The sequence below is a fragment of the Takifugu flavidus genome, chromosome 7 (genome assembly GCF_003711565.1).
Source record: "Takifugu flavidus isolate HTHZ2018 chromosome 7, ASM371156v2, whole genome shotgun sequence".
NCBI lineage: Eukaryota > Metazoa > Chordata > Actinopteri > Tetraodontiformes > Tetraodontidae > Takifugu > Takifugu flavidus.
This window is the reverse complement of record NC_079526.1, coordinates 1,255,966-1,271,458: the sequence shown is the minus strand read 5'-3', so window position 1 is coordinate 1,271,458 and position 15,493 is coordinate 1,255,966. Positions and strand designations below refer to the sequence as shown.

At 44.4% G+C, this 15,493-nt stretch overlaps 1 protein-coding gene and 1 long non-coding RNA gene across 2 annotated transcripts in view; one reads left to right on the top strand and one right to left on the bottom strand.

Annotated features, from left to right (window-relative positions):
• LOC130528391 (uncharacterized) overlaps positions 1–15,302 on the top strand; it is an 80,700-nt gene extending 65,398 nt beyond the window's left edge. Inside the window, exon 2 of the long non-coding RNA XR_008951274.1 lies at positions 14,744–15,302. This is a non-coding gene — a long non-coding RNA (uncharacterized LOC130528391). The remainder of the gene's footprint in view (positions 1–14,743) is intronic.
• Positions 1–15,493, bottom strand: part of LOC130528390 (F-box-like/WD repeat-containing protein TBL1XR1) — a 64,946-nt gene that overhangs the window by 47,146 nt on the left and 2,307 nt on the right. The window lies entirely within an intron of this gene.

The following is a 15,493-nucleotide window of genomic DNA, read 5'->3' as shown; positions in this document are numbered from 1 at the left end:
TGAAAAGAAAAGCTGCAGCTGCGATGGTACAAATAATAAACGTAATGGTAATCACATGCAAAAGATAACAGGTGTCTGCTGTGGTATGATATTTTTTCTGTGCACTCCTGCAAAAACTTTAAGATGTTTGTGGGATAGTAGCTGAAATTGAGAGGAGTCCATTAGTCAAAAAAAGTTCCAGTCCCGTCCTTTCTCTAGAGTCAGGGCTAGCTAGTGTGCCCCAGGTTGGTTCCCTGTATGCATATTGACAACCATATAGGATGGCAGGGGGAGGAACTGAGACAGTAATGGAAGGTAATCTGAGGCCCACACATTTCCCAGCATTCTCTGCAGCAGCCTCTACATCTGGTGGTGGGTCATTCTTCAATAATAATCCATTACCAAGTGTCATTTAGTGTCAATCTCCAGAATAAAATCGTAATTGGCATATACAATCAGCATGACTGTGTTGGGCAGGTGTTGTCAGAATCTCATCTCCTGTCCTAAAGATCCGATGGAAACTGAAAGGAGCGCTTCATTGTCCTCTCCTGGATTGAGTTTTAACACAAACATTGAGAATCCCATCAAAATGCTCTCTGCCTATGCTCAGAGGTTGATGTTAGTCTTTGTAAAACAAAAGCTTTTTAGGGTGTTTTCAAAATAGTTGAGCAGCGTCTCAATCATGGCTCTGTAGGGCCACGCATCCCTACTGCTGAAGATGGTTTTCAGAGGTTAGTTAATCAAACTAACTCGCACATTCGGGGGGATGTTTTAACCATCAGCATTGACAATTTTAATGCGAATATAAAGTCAGGTGTCGTTCAGATATTTCTAACACTCACCAGGTATAAAAAAAACCCTCAATGAGGCCCCCATCATTAATTAAGGAGCATGATTTTGGTGTATAACATTTAATCTATGGACACTTTTGTCATAGGAGTTGAGAACAGGTCCAGTCCACCCAGCAATAGTTCACCTGTCTCATGAGTTACCCAAAGTCATACCGTGATCCACTAGAGACCATTTCTCAGCCAAGGGCTCTAAAGGAGGCCGCTGGATAGGGCTTAGAAACTTCAGAGTTCTCCGCGGAGCCATGCAACCAAAACCATAATATCTTCTTAGGAAAAGGTTTAACCAAAGTTGAGCCTTTTCCTTCAAATTGGTCCAGACATGGTGAGTTATGAAAAGTTGTGTTTGTTTTTTTTGTAGCACCAGTGTGTGTGAGTGTGTGCGTGTCTGGGGAAGTGTGACAGACTGTCACACATCCTCTTTGTTAACCTTGGATAGATCACCCTCAACCCATCCTTTGTGACCTGTGACCTTTTGGCCATCCATCATATGTAGACTTATACACTCTCCTGTGAACTATGCCTTGTTCAGGTTGTTCAAGTTGTAGGTACATTTGCAAAAGCTCTGCTTGTCCATTGCTTTGAGGATGAAAGCCTGAGGATAGACTAACAGAAGCACCAAACAGTTTACAGAAGGCTTTCTGAAGGTGAGAGGTGAACTGTGGACCTCTTTCAGAAAAAACAGGAAGGCCATGATGCTGAAAGACATGTGTGACCACCAGCTCCGCCGTCTCCTTAGCTGAAGGAAGTTTTAAAAAGTAATCAGGTGCACAGATTTGGAGAACTGATCAATGACTGTGAGAATGGTGGTGTTCCCATCAGAACAAGGAGGGCCGGTTACAAAATCCATGGCAATATGGGACCAGGGCTTAGGTACCGACAGGGGTTGAAGTAGACCAGATGGAGGCTGTGTGGAGGTCTTGAATTGAGCAGGCGGAGACAAAGGCACAGACATCCTCTCCCATCGTTGGTCAGCAAAATCTTCACCCAATGAAGGCTAGGGTCTGCCTCCTTCCAGGATGGCAGGAAAGTGGAGAAAAGTGACCCCACTGAAGGGCCTGGGAACGAAGAGACTTGGTGACGAAAAGATGATTAACAGGACACTGACTGGGGGCCGCGTTATCAGGCTGAGTAGAGTGCACAAAGGTCTCAATATCCCATTGAACTGACAAAACATTGGTGTCACAGAATTTTACTGGGTTCCAAAACCCCCAGGTTGCTGAGGACAGGCTGGATGCAGGAGAGGGCATCAGGTTTGCTGTTCTTTGACCCAGGACGATAAACCAGAGTGAAGTTCAGCCTGGAAAAGAAAAGTGACCAGGAGAGCTTGGGGAGCATTCAGACGTTTGGTAGTGCGAATGTACTCTAGATTCTTGTGATCCATCCAAACCACAAAGGAACCCTCGACCATTTAAGCCAATGCCACCATTTCTCCAGGATGAACTTGACAGCAAGCAACTCTCTATTCCAATGTCATAGTTATACTCAGATGGAGAAAGGCAATGGGTGAAAAAAAGCACATCCTTCATGGAACATTGGGAGGGAATGGCACCCACTTCGACATCTGAAGCATCTACCTCTACAATGAACTGGCAATCGGGATCAGGCTGTATTAGAATCGGAGCAGAGGTGAACCACCTCTTGAGTTCTTGGAAGGCCATCTCTGCCAAAGGTGATCAGATGAACTGAACCAGGTTGTGTTTCTTGAGCCAGGGTAGACCTAATACAACTGGGGCATGAGGGGAATCAATAATATGGAGCTGAATAAATTCACAATGATTGCCTGAAGTGAGCAGGGAAACAGGAGCAGATATGCGGGTAACATCTGTCGACTTCCTACCATTAAGAGATCTGGCCACCAAGGTGAAGTGGAGGGGTTAAAGAGAGCTCCAAGTCACTCTCATCAGCTCCACAGTCAATAAAAGCCATGAGCTGTTGTTACTGACCCTACTGTTGGTGAGCTGTTGTTTCTGTTACTGTTTGGACCCAAATATTAGAGGACAGCTAAGAATGTCCTTCCGTCCTCTGAAAGACATGGAAGCAAACGGACACTGATCCACAAAATTACATGAAGATTTATAACTGTAACTGGATCAATGAATGCTATTTTATGAAAGACATGTAATTGTCTTTCGACTAACTGTCATCTTTCATAGCAGCTGTCCTCCATGTCTTTCTCATTTGGTTCTTTGTGATGCTAAGCTGTGGTCACAGTCACAGATAAGCAGAATTCCTTTTCATATGGAATCTATATTAAATCCAGCAAATTCAAACTGTATTTTAGCCTCTCATTGGTGATTCCATAAAGACATTCTCTTCAACAGTGCAGTGAGTGCCTTAAGATGGCAGAAGAAAGGCTGAGAGAAGAAGGAAAGGTGGAGGGAGGGACTTTGAGAAAGGGAATGAATTAATGATGAGCCGCCAAGAGCTGAGAGAGAAGGGAGGAGGAGCAGCATCCAAAAATAGATTACATGACATCTTCATCTTTTCAAATGAAACAATACTTTTTTTGTTGTTCCACCATATTTTTGACATGGCATGTCTTCTATCAGGACTCTCTGCAGACATTTTTGTCATTTTAAAAGAATTTAGTTTGTTTGAATAAGTCATCTTTATTGTAAATGTGTAAAGTCCCTTTCTTACTGCAAGACAACAAGGTTGTTTCGGCACCGTGAATGGGTTGTTGTGTAAATTGACCCAGGAAAAGAGCATCTCAGCTTGGCAACATGAAAGCCACCCCGCGTCGTCCCCTAAATACCCAGAAGAAGTTGATGTTCCTGCCTGTTGCTGCTGCTGTGGCCACTGGACATCCTCTCAACAAAGAGTGATCTCTGAAGAGTTTGATTTATTCAGTCAAACTAATCAAATTTCTATCTACACGGTGACGTGCAGTCAGAGCAGGCATCATGGAAAGCGAAAAATAAAATGAAAAAATAAATTAAATGGTTGTATTTTTCCAGTGATTTTATAAACTAATCATCAATATAACTTCACCATTTTTATATTATCTTTTAATTTTCACGTTTACGATTAAAATACCAAGAAGATACTACGCAACGGACGTAGCGCAACATAGCACAGCACAGCGTTGCATCGCCAATATATCTGGAAGCCAGGTTTTAATGGGAGCTCAGATGAGGGCGGTACTCTCTCTTTATGTCGCTATTAAATGTTCAAATACGAATACAATATGAACTAAATTTTCACAGTTTATCTAATTTATATAATGAGCTGTGTTTTTGTAAGCAACTATATTTCTGTAATGTGTTTCTTGTGCCATACAATCGGGGCGAAGAAGCATAAGGGAGGCCAACACTTCTCCGGCCTCATGTTAGGGGGCACTAATGATGCCAGGGATTGGCAGTGGAACAAACGTTTTACAGGTAGCGTGTCAAGTGATGAGTCATCCTTTTTTTCTTCTCACCTTGTCATACGAATGGAGAATTATATTCAGAAGCTAACACAATTTTCTACTGCCAATTAAATGGTGGAGGTTTTTAAATCTGACTGATGACGTCAGTGCCTCCCCAGCCATGAACCTCACCGCACATCACTGTATCTACACCATCTTTAATGGAAGCCAGCACACTGACCAGATTACGAGATCTGTAATCTGCTCATCTTCTGTGGAGACAAAGAGGTTCTGCAGCAGATTTCTGGCTCTGCGCAGGACACACATATTTATGGTGATAACACCAACCTGGGATGCTCTAAGTGGCCTTGTTAGGACCTTTGAAAATTAATATATGATAATATAATAATTGTAATACTCAGCACTGACTCAGCCCTCTGAGCATCTCCAGTTCAGTTGCTGCCCCACCGATGATATAGTACAACACTGTGGCCTAATAATGACAAGATAGTCTCAGATGATTTAAAATCATAAACATAGACCTGTTGGGATGAACACAAGGTTGCCCAAAAAGTCCAGCAGGGGCATAAGACACACAGACACACTGTTTGCGAACATAAATTATTTTCAAAGAGGTCTTCAGACAAATTCTTCAAGAGTTATTCCTTTGCTTGGTAGCCTAATCACTGGAGTGATAAATCTGAGAAATTATTAAAATGTCACATATTCCAATCTTTCCAGACTAACAAATTCCATCCCCCCTTCAATAGATTAACTGTTGAATATGGTTTAATCTGTTCTCAGCTAGCAACTTTGGGAGCGAGACAAAAGTACAAAGTGCATAACAAGAACAGTGACCATCGACTGGCTGATGTCCATTCTAGTCTCTGACAGATTTCCAGCACACGTAACGATGTAATGATGACGTTGATGGGGTGACGTATGAGAGAGGAAGGGAACAGCCACGCCCCTCTCAGTGGGACGTCAGACCTGCTACTGCTGGTAATGCAAGCAAAGGTGGATCAACCCGTGTTCGAAAATCTTGTGTCAACACACTAACTTCAGTGTCAAAAGCAGCATAAGCAAACATATTACATTGCTACATTTCTAGATGACTCTTTTTAAGACCAATTAGGATTATTCTTCTCTGAATATTTGATCTTTTACTGTTTCTATTTCCCCCCTTTTGCATTTCCACTTGTTTTCCCTTCTCTCTGCTCACAGTATTCAAGTGCTTTCGTAACTTTCGTGTAATTGTTAGAGGATAGTGCACGCACATGTCCAAGCTTGAAGAGAAAAATGAAAGGGTCATCCAACTTCTTCCAATGACTCTCAAGGTGCCTTTGGGGATGCTGCAGCAAAATCTCTCTGAACTGAGAGCATTCATGTTTGAGAACTTTTTGAGCTATTTTCTCTTTCATGTTCTTGTTGACAGAGGATTAGGACAGACAGCTTGGGTGGATAATGTCCACAGTGGAGGACTCTGTACAACCCGCCCCCCCATCAAAAAGACCGACAATAAAGGCAGGACCTGTAAGCAGACGAACAACAGCTGACAGTGTTAAAACAAGATTTTTTATTAACTCAGATAACTGCACCACATGGTGAAAAGGTGCGAAGTGCAGATCGTTCCTCCAAATAAGGGGTGCATGGTGACCTAGGAAGAGATGTGGAAAAAAACGTGGAAAGTTACTTAAAGGGACAGAACGCGAGAAGCTGCAGGTGTGACGGTCACCAGCAAAAGGTACCCAGGTGAATCCACCACACCCCCTAGTGAGAAAACCAGGAAAACAAAACACAAAAAAAAGGCACTAACACACAGGGCATGACAGTCGTGTTTCCAGCATCTGTCCGTTCTGTGGTCTGTCTGAGACAGTTTTTCATGTTTTTACAGCATGCAGCAGACCCAAAGGGTTTTTTCATGTTTTAACAGAGATTTTCAACCGTTGTAATATATTTTTTTTCTGCATTGGGATTTATTGGTGGGACCACGTGCAAAAAAAAAACAAAAACTGAATGCAACAAGTGTCGGGTCCTAAATTTTTTAACTGGAGAAGCGAAGTTGCCAATCTACATGACACGGGGACAGAATACAGGACAGGGACACATGTGATGTGGTGGCTGTGTGGAGGCAGAACATTAGAGCCAGATTGAGGCTGGAGTTCTGCTTCTACAAGGCCACCACGAACCTGGAAATGTTTCAGCAGCTGTGGGGCCATGAAAGTGTCCTGTGTTCAGTGTCCGAGCAGAGAGAACTGGAACTCTAACTACCTCAACTGACAATGACTTAATGATTGTTTTATTAGAATTAGAATAAGGAATCAGCTTTATTGGCCAGGTAAGTTTTCACATATGAGGAATTTGACTCCGATTTAGAGCACTCTCTTGTACCAAAACAAGGCAATAAAATTAAAAAGTGACAGTCAATAACACACAAGGTAAAGAAATAATAGAAATATGTAAAGTTAAACAACAAAACTAAGCAGCTGCTCAATTGAACATAACTTATATTGTGGTATTAAAATGCAAATGGTGCATGAATATAAAAAATTTTTTCCTCCTTAATAGATATGTTATAAACAGGTGGAAATGACATTGTGATATATACAGTATACACAACTGGTAGTAATACCACGGGGATTGTTCCTGACATAGTGACTGGTGTTAAGTGTTCATCAGAGTAACAGCCTGTGGGAAGAAACTGTTCCTATGTCTCCTTATTGTGATGTACAGTGCTCTGTAGCGCCTACAAGAGGGGAGTCCATGGTGTGATGGATCTGCAGAGATGCTTCTGGCCCATTTCCTGACTCTGGACTCGTACAGGTCCTGAACGGAGGGCAGGCTGGTGCCGATGACTCTCTCTGCAGTCCTGACTGTCTGTTGTAGTCTGTTCCTGTCCTGTTTGGTGGCTGACCCAAACCACACAGTGATGGAGGAACAGAGGACAGACTGGATGATGGCGGTGTAAAACTGGATCAGCAGTTCCTGAGGCAGGTTGGACTTCCTGAGCTGGCACAGGTAGTACATTCTCTCCTGGGCCTTTTTCCTGATGAAACCTGGAGGTCTCCACAGACACCATGTTGTTCAGAATGGAGAGGGGGGCAGAGTTGGGGGTTTCTTATAGGGTCCACTGTCATCGCCACAGTTTTCAGAGCATCCAGGTTGTTCTGACCACACCAAATGGCCAGCTGTTCTACTTCCCGTCTGTACGCAGACTCCTCGCCTTCCCGGATGTGGCCGATGACGGTTGTGTCGTCCATAAACTTTAGGAGTTTGACAGTTGGGTCTCCCGAGGTGCAGTCGCTAGTATAAAAAGAGCAGTAGGGAGAGCACACACCCCTGGTGGACGCCAGTGCTGGTTGACCGGATGCTGGATGTGATACTCCCCAGCCTCACCTGCTGCCTCATGTAAGTCAGGAACTTTGTAATCCATTGACAGGTGCATTATATGTTTTATTACATTTATTATTGTCAATAAAAGTGGTATTTAAAGTAAAAGTCTCTCTCCATCTGTCTCTCTCTCTCTTTGGCTATGATTGATAGACCAAGGTTATGTAAAAGAAGCCATGAGTGTCTTCTCTTTTTGAGACTAAACCTGTGTTCAAGGACTTAAGCTTCAGAAGATGAGACATTAGATTCAAACCATTTACTTATTGATAAGGTGAATGTGTAAAGAACATATTAATGATGCCCAGATGTCATGTGACTTAATCATGCTGCATATCTTCCATAGCTCTTAATCTAGGATGTTGTATCATTTGGATCAGGAGGCGTGTCTGAAGAAATCCTAAGGTAGTCCTGTATGTGTCCATTCACGGCATTTCTGAAATGCTTGAATATTGTCTTACTGTATAGCTTTGCCTCATCTCTCTTAATGCTGTTCGGTCTGTCAGATCAGTCAGAATCAGAATAGGTTAGCATCACTGCAACTTCCTTCATGGCCTTTTTGGTTTTGAACAATAAGGAAAAAAGATGTTAAACTGAGTCATTTTGGGTGTTCAGCTGGGATACACAGTCAAGTCTGCAGCCGCTGCAGTTTCCTGAGCTCCTGTGAACTTTGGACATTTTAACTTAACTTGAACTCAGAAATGGTTGCGCTTCCCTTTTCATCATACTCCCTCTTCATTTGGGGCTTTTACTGACTGTCTTCTGATGTGAGTCAAGCCTCAGTGGATCCGTCTGGCTCCTTTTCAGTCTCAGATGGATAGGAAGGAACACTTCTGCTGAGGATACTGAGGTCCTTTGGAGTGTGCAGGTCACTGCTTAGGACTTTTTATGACTCTGTGGTGGCATCAGCGATCTTTTACGCTGTAGTCTGCTGGAGCTGTGGAAGCTCATAGAGGGACAGGAAGAGACTCAACAAACTGGTCAGAAGGGCTGGCTCACTCCTGGACTGCTCTCTGGACTCTATTGAGGAGGTGGGTGAGAGGTGGATGTTAGCCAAGCTGACATCAATTATGGACACCCCCTCTCACCCCCTACACGAGACTGTGGGGGCCTTAAGCAGCTACTTCAGCAGCAGACAGTTACACCCACGGTGTAAAAGGGAACGTTACCGCAGGTCATTTATCCCAACTGCCATCAGATTGTACAACATGCACAACTGTTAATGTAGCACCAATAACCCAGGGTTGGCATATTTTTCTGCACTACTTAATCATACTACCTAACTAAGTAATCTCTTATTTGCACATTCATTTTTCTTCATATGGTCTAATATTCCCTTCTGTATATAATTTCCCCCTCTGTATATCATGTATAATGTACATAGTAATGTACATAACAAAATAGGTTTTTTCCTCACTTCTGTAACACGTGAATTTCCCCGATGTGGGATCAATAAAGTTTTTATCTTATCTTATCTTATCTAACAGCTTCAACCTTCTTCCAGAAGAGGCAGAAAATAATATAAATGGAGGTGGAGAAGGAGGTGAATGCTGAACAAGCTGAATGGAAATATTAAGAGTTTTTCTCTCAATTATATTTCAAATGGATTTACATCATGGTAGTCAGACAACATTGGATTAAACCAAATACTTTCTTCCACGCAATAATTTGCAAAATTAGCAGAGCATCAGCATGGCAACATAGAAGCAAGGTTAGTGTCAGTCATTACAGGGAATGAAGAGCAGATGACCCCGACAGAAATCAAAGAAACAAAGCCCACAGGAGGATGCTGGAAGGTGGCGAGATTGAGCAACAAAGCACCGAGCAGGTAATAACACAGAACAACAGAATTGCTCAGAACAGCTGACCACACCAACCTGACCATAACAAGTCCTTAAGAGAGTAAGCAAATAATGAGCAAAAACCTGAAGTATAAAGTGCTATGACTCTCATGGTATTCAAAAATAACGTATGCAACTCGCCATCCCCCTTAGGTCATTTTTCTAACTTACATCTGATTTTATTGTATTTTACACATATGCTTCATGTTCAGAAAGACAGTCACAGTTTGGAGGAGCACCATATTGAGCCGCACACCTGTGTGTGCTTCTCAGCTAAAGAGGGAAGTTGAAACATGGTGCCCTTTCTCTCTGAGACTCAGGGCTGTGGTAAACTCACCTGATGTCCTTGGTGAGAGAGTAAGAACTTATTTGCATGTGCAGACAGCACATTTATCAATACTGTATTCATTTTTCAATACCGTAATTTCCGGACTATAAGCCGCTACTTTTTTTTCTACACTTTAAATACTGCGGCATATTCTATGGTGCGGCTTATTTATGTTTTTTTTTCGTGGCGCACTATCACAACTATTATGAATCAGTCATTTTTACTAACCCTCATCAACGTGGAAAATACTAGAAGAAAAGCATATGATGCGACTTTTAAGTTAAAAGCGATCGCTCTGGCGGTTGAAGAAGGAAATCGAGCTGCCGCACGTAATCTTGGCATAAATTACGGTAATCAATGGCGAGAAGGTGGAGACGCCAGCCTGATCCAAATCAAAAAGACGACAAAAGCTTTTAGATGTAAACATAGCAGGTAGCCCGAGCTAGAAAACGTTTTGGAAGACTGGGTCAACACACAGAGAGCAGGCGGCCGCGGTGTTTCCACTGTAAAAATCAGACGGAAGGCAAAAGCAATCGCCACCGCGATGAAAATAGAAGATATTAGAGGTGGGCCATCGGAGGTTTTTAGATTGTTCATTGTTTGAGTAAAAAAGCATAAACAACGTAATTTGTGTGTAGCTGATACAAACGTATATTTCAAGGTAGCTGCATTACAGACACCGTTTAAAAAAAAAGCATCTACAGGTAGAATATATTTGTTTATGTTGCTAAGAGGATTAAATTAAAATAAAAGTTAAAAAATCCTGACGTAAAAAAAATTGGATTTAAGGGCTCTGTATAAACATACAAGTGAAAAGAGTGGCTGTTGTTTCTTACCTGTCTGTTTGTCACTCGTCTGTGACTCGTCTCAATCAATCAATCAATCAATCTTTATTTGTATAGCGTCTTTTACAATCAGAATTGTTTCAAGGCGCTTTCCAGAATCCCAGGGCCTAACCCCAGACAAGCAACAGTGGCAAGGAAAAACTCCCCTTTAACAGGAAGAAACCTTGAGCAGGACCAGGCTCATGTAGCGGAACCCCCCTGCTGATGGCCGGCTGGGTAGAGAGAGAGGAGAAGGGGGAGGACAGGTAGAAAGGTAGAGGATAGAATAGGTAGGAGAGGAGAGGAGAGGAGAGGAGAGGAGAGGAGAGAGAGGAGAGGTAGAGAGGAAGGGGGGAGGGGAGGGGAGGTAGAGGAGAGGCATAGAAATACATACAAAATACATTATATTGAATTAAATTGAATTGAAAAAGCTGCTGGTTGAGTGGGTCAGCGGGGTCGGAGGTCAGTATACAGCTCTGAAGGCGGCGATACCTGTAAATGGATACAGAAGGGGGGGGCAGAAAAGCTACACAGGACATAGCATTACTAGTCTACTTGATGAGGAGGAGGAGAGGAGGGAAGAGGAAACCATGACCCAGTTGGGTGACAGAGGCCTGTCAGGTGATCATGTTTCTGGACCCCGGCAGCCTTGGCCTATAGCAGCATAGCTAAGATGTTAACCTAATGATTAGACGACCCCATAAGTATGATAATTTGTCTGTCTATGATAATAATTGGAACTACAGAATTAGTAACAATAAGCTTTTTCAAAGAGGTAGGTTTTAAGCCTAATCTTAAAAGTAGCGATGGAGTCAGCCTCCCATACCTGGACAGGGAGCTGGTTCTATAGCAGGGGGGCCTGGTAGCTAAATGCTCGGCCCCCCATTCGATCCCTAGAAACTCTAGGGACCACAAGTAGACCAGCATTCTGAGAGTGGCGCGGTCTATTGGACTGGTAAGGTGTCACTAGCTCCTCCAGGTAGGATGGAGCTAGGCCTCTGAGGACCTTGTAGGTCAAAAGAAGGGTTTTAAAAATTATTCTAAATTTAACGGGCAGCCAATGAAGAGATGCCAGTACAGGAGTAATGTGATCTCTAACAAATGCATGGACTAACCTTTCAGCATCATGGTGGGTCAGTAGTTTTCTAATACTTGTGATGTTCGTCAGGTGAAAAAAGGCACTTCGAGAGACTAATTTAATGTGTGAGTTGAATGAGAGATTTTGATCAAAAGTTACTCCAAGATTCCTCACAGAGAGACTAGATGTTAATGAGATACCATCTAGAGTGATCATGTGATCTAATCTATCCCTGAGAGGGTCAGGACCAAACACCATGACCTCAGTTTTTCCTGAGTTAAGGAGGAGGACATTTGAAGACCTCCAGGTCTTTATGTCTTTAAGACATGTCTGAAGCTTCACTAACTTCTCTGTCTCCTCTGGTTTCATGGATAGATAAAGCTGAGTGTCATCAGCATAACATCCTCTCCATCCTCTACCGCTTATCGGGGTCGGGTCGCGGGGGCAGCAGCCTAAGAAGAGAAACCCAGACTTCCCTCTCCCCAGCTACTTCTTCCATTTCATCCGGGCGGATCCCCAGGCGTTCCCAGGCCAGTCGAGAGACATAGTCTCTTCAACGTGTCCTGGGTCTTCCCGGGGGTCTCCTACCGGAGGGACATGCCCTGAACACCTCACCAGGAAGGCACCCAGGGGCATCCTGACTAGGTGCCCAAGCCACCTCATCTGGCTCCTCTCAACGCGGAGAGCAGCGGCCTCATTTCGGCACTTGTACCCGTGATCTTGTTCTTTCGGTCATTACCCAAAGCTCATGACCATAGGTGAGGATAGGAACGAAGATCGACAGGTAAATCAGAGCTTCGCCTTTCGGCTCAGCTCTCTCTTCACCACTATGGACCAGTGCAGAGTCCGCATTACTGCGGACGCCGCACCGATCCGCCTGTCGATCTCCTGCTCCATTCTTCCCTCACTCGTGAACAAACACCCCGAGTACTTGAACTCCTCCACTTGGGGCAGGATCTCCTCCTTGACCGGAGAAGGCACTCCACCTTTTTCCGGTTGAGAACCATGGCCTCGGATTTGGAGGTGCTGATTTTTATCCCAGCCGCTTCACATGCGGCGGCGAACCGATCCAGTGATCGTTGGAGGTCACAGGCTGATGACGCCAACAGGACCACATCATCTGCAAAAAGCAGCGACCCATTCCTGAGGTCACGAAACAGGACCCCCTCAACACCATGACGGCACCTAGAAATTCTGTCCATAAAAATTATGAACAGAATCGGTGACAAAGGGCAGCCCTGGCGGAGACCAACCCTCACTGGAAACGAGTTCGACTTACTTCCAGCAATGTGGACCAAACTCTGACACCAATCGTACAGGGAGCGGACGGCCCGTATCAGCAGGCCCGACACCCCATACTCTCGGAGAACCCCCCAGAGGACCCCCCGAGGGACACGCCTTCTCCAAGTCAGCAAAACACATGTGGACTGGTTGGGCAAACTCCCATGCACTCTCGAAGACCCTGCTGAGGAAGTAGAGCTGGTCCACTGTTCCACGCCCAGGATGAAAACCACATTGCTCCTCCAGAATCCGAGGTTCGACTATCGGGCGGACCCTCCTCTCCAGTACCCCTGAATAGACCTTACCAGGGAGGCTGAGGAGTGTGATCCCCCCCTTCTTAAAAAGAGGGACTACCACCCCGGTCTGCCAATCCAGGGGCACCGCCCCCGATGTCCACGCAATGTTGCACAGTCGAGTCAGCCACGACAGCCCTACAACATCTAGAGCCTTAAGGAACTCAGCATAACAATGAAAATTTATCCCATGCTGCCGAATAATGTTCCCTAAGGGAAGCATGTACAAGGTGAAAAGGATTGGTCCAAGTACAGAACCTTGAGGAACTCCATGGCTAACCCTACTGTATGAAGAGAGAACGCCATGGACATGAGCAAACTGGTAACTGGTAAATATGATCTAAACCAGTCTAGTGCTGTCCCTTTAATGCCAATCACATGTTCCAGTCTCTGCAACAGGATGCTGTGATCAAATGTATCAAAAGCAGCACTGAGGTCCAGCAGAACCAGCATAGAGACAAGTCCATGATCTGAAGCTATAAGAAGATCATTAGTAACTTTAAGAAGTGCTGTTTCTGTGCTGTGATGAGCTCTAAAGCCTGACTGAAACATCTCAAACAGGCTGTTTCTCTGCAGGTGCTCCAGTAACTGAGTCACTACAACCTTCTCTAGAATTTTGGAGATAAAAGGAAGGTTGGATATCAGCCTATAGTTTGCTAACACATCAGGAACCCGTGATGGTTTTTTTTAAGCAACGGCTTAATCACTGCCACCTTGTAGGACCGGGGTACATAACCTGTCACTAAACAACAATTGATCTGGTCCAGGACAGAACTGCCTATCAATGGTAAAACATCCTTCAACAGGTGTGTTGGGATGGGATCTAAAAGACACGTGGTGGTCTTGGATTTCTGAATTAGCGAAGACGCCTCAGAAAAATATATGGGGCTGAAGGAGTTTAAGGGCTCGTTGGAGAACCTGTATGTTCCCACAGTCAGCACATCTGGTGATGGTCCAGTTGTTGGGATGGCCTGGTTAGCTTTTTCTCTGATAGCTAGAACTTTATCAGCGAAGAAGCTCATGAAGTCTAGGGGAAGAAGGGATACGTGGATCTAAAACACTGTTACTCTTGGTTAATTTGGCCACAGTGCTGAAAAGAAACCTGGGGATAAAATTAGCCAAATTACTAGAAATGAGAGAGGCACCATCCCGTGTGGAATGGACACTGTCTCTCCTAATCAGACCAGGTTTTCCCCAAAAAGTGCTCCAATTGTCTATAAAGGCCACCTGGTTTTCGGGGCACCACCGTGACAACCAGCGACGAAGCAATGACTTGCGGCTAAACATTTCATCGCTGGCCAGATTGGGGAGGGGACCAGAGAATGCTACGGAGTCCGACATTGTTTTTGCATAGCTGCACACCGACTCTTTGTTAATTTTGGTGACCTCCGACTGACGAAGCCGGAGTTCGTTTTCTCCGACGTGAATAATAACTTTACCAAATTTATGTTTACGTCTCGCCAGCAGCTTTAAATTGGTTTCTATGTCACCCGCTCTGGCCCCAGGAATGCACTTAACTATGGTCGCTGGAGTCGGCTTCACGTAGCGCAAAACAGAGTCACCAATTACCAGTGTCGGTTTCTCAGCGGGTGTGTCGCCGAGTGGGGAAAAGCGGTTAGCCACGGGAAGCGGTTGGTGGTGCATCGTGGGCCTTTGGTTTGGGCTACGCTTCTTGCGAACCATCACCCAGCCGCCCTGGCTAGCCGGCTGCTCGGCTGCTCCCGGGGGACCGCTAGCTGTAGCTACGCTAGGTAGCTCTGCAGCAGCTAGCTTCCCCTGTCTACCTGACGCAACTCCAGCTAACTCCAAGCTGCAGAACCGCGTCTCAAGCTCGCTACATCTCGCCTCCATAGCCGTAAATAAACTACACTTTCTGCACCTATTCCCTTCACTAAAGGAGGCAGAGGAGTAACTAAACATTTCACACGCTGAACAGACAAAGACACCGGGTGAAACAGACGGTGAGGCCATGCTAATGCTAATAGTCGGCGGAGCCCTGTATTTGTTTAATATGGGTTGTTTCTCACTGTTGTTATCAGGTGACTAGAATGTTCCAAGTGTTCAAATTTTAGGTAAAGTGAATACAACACACCAAGTGTTCAATTTTAAGTAAAGTTAATACAACACACCAAGTGTTCAATTTTAAGTAAAGTGAATACAACACACCGTGCACAGTGCAACCAACGAAGGATTGAGAAGACATTATGGTAATAAAAACATATACCAGTACTGAATGTTTTCGATCTAATTTTTCATATTACTACGTGGGATACCTGCGGCTT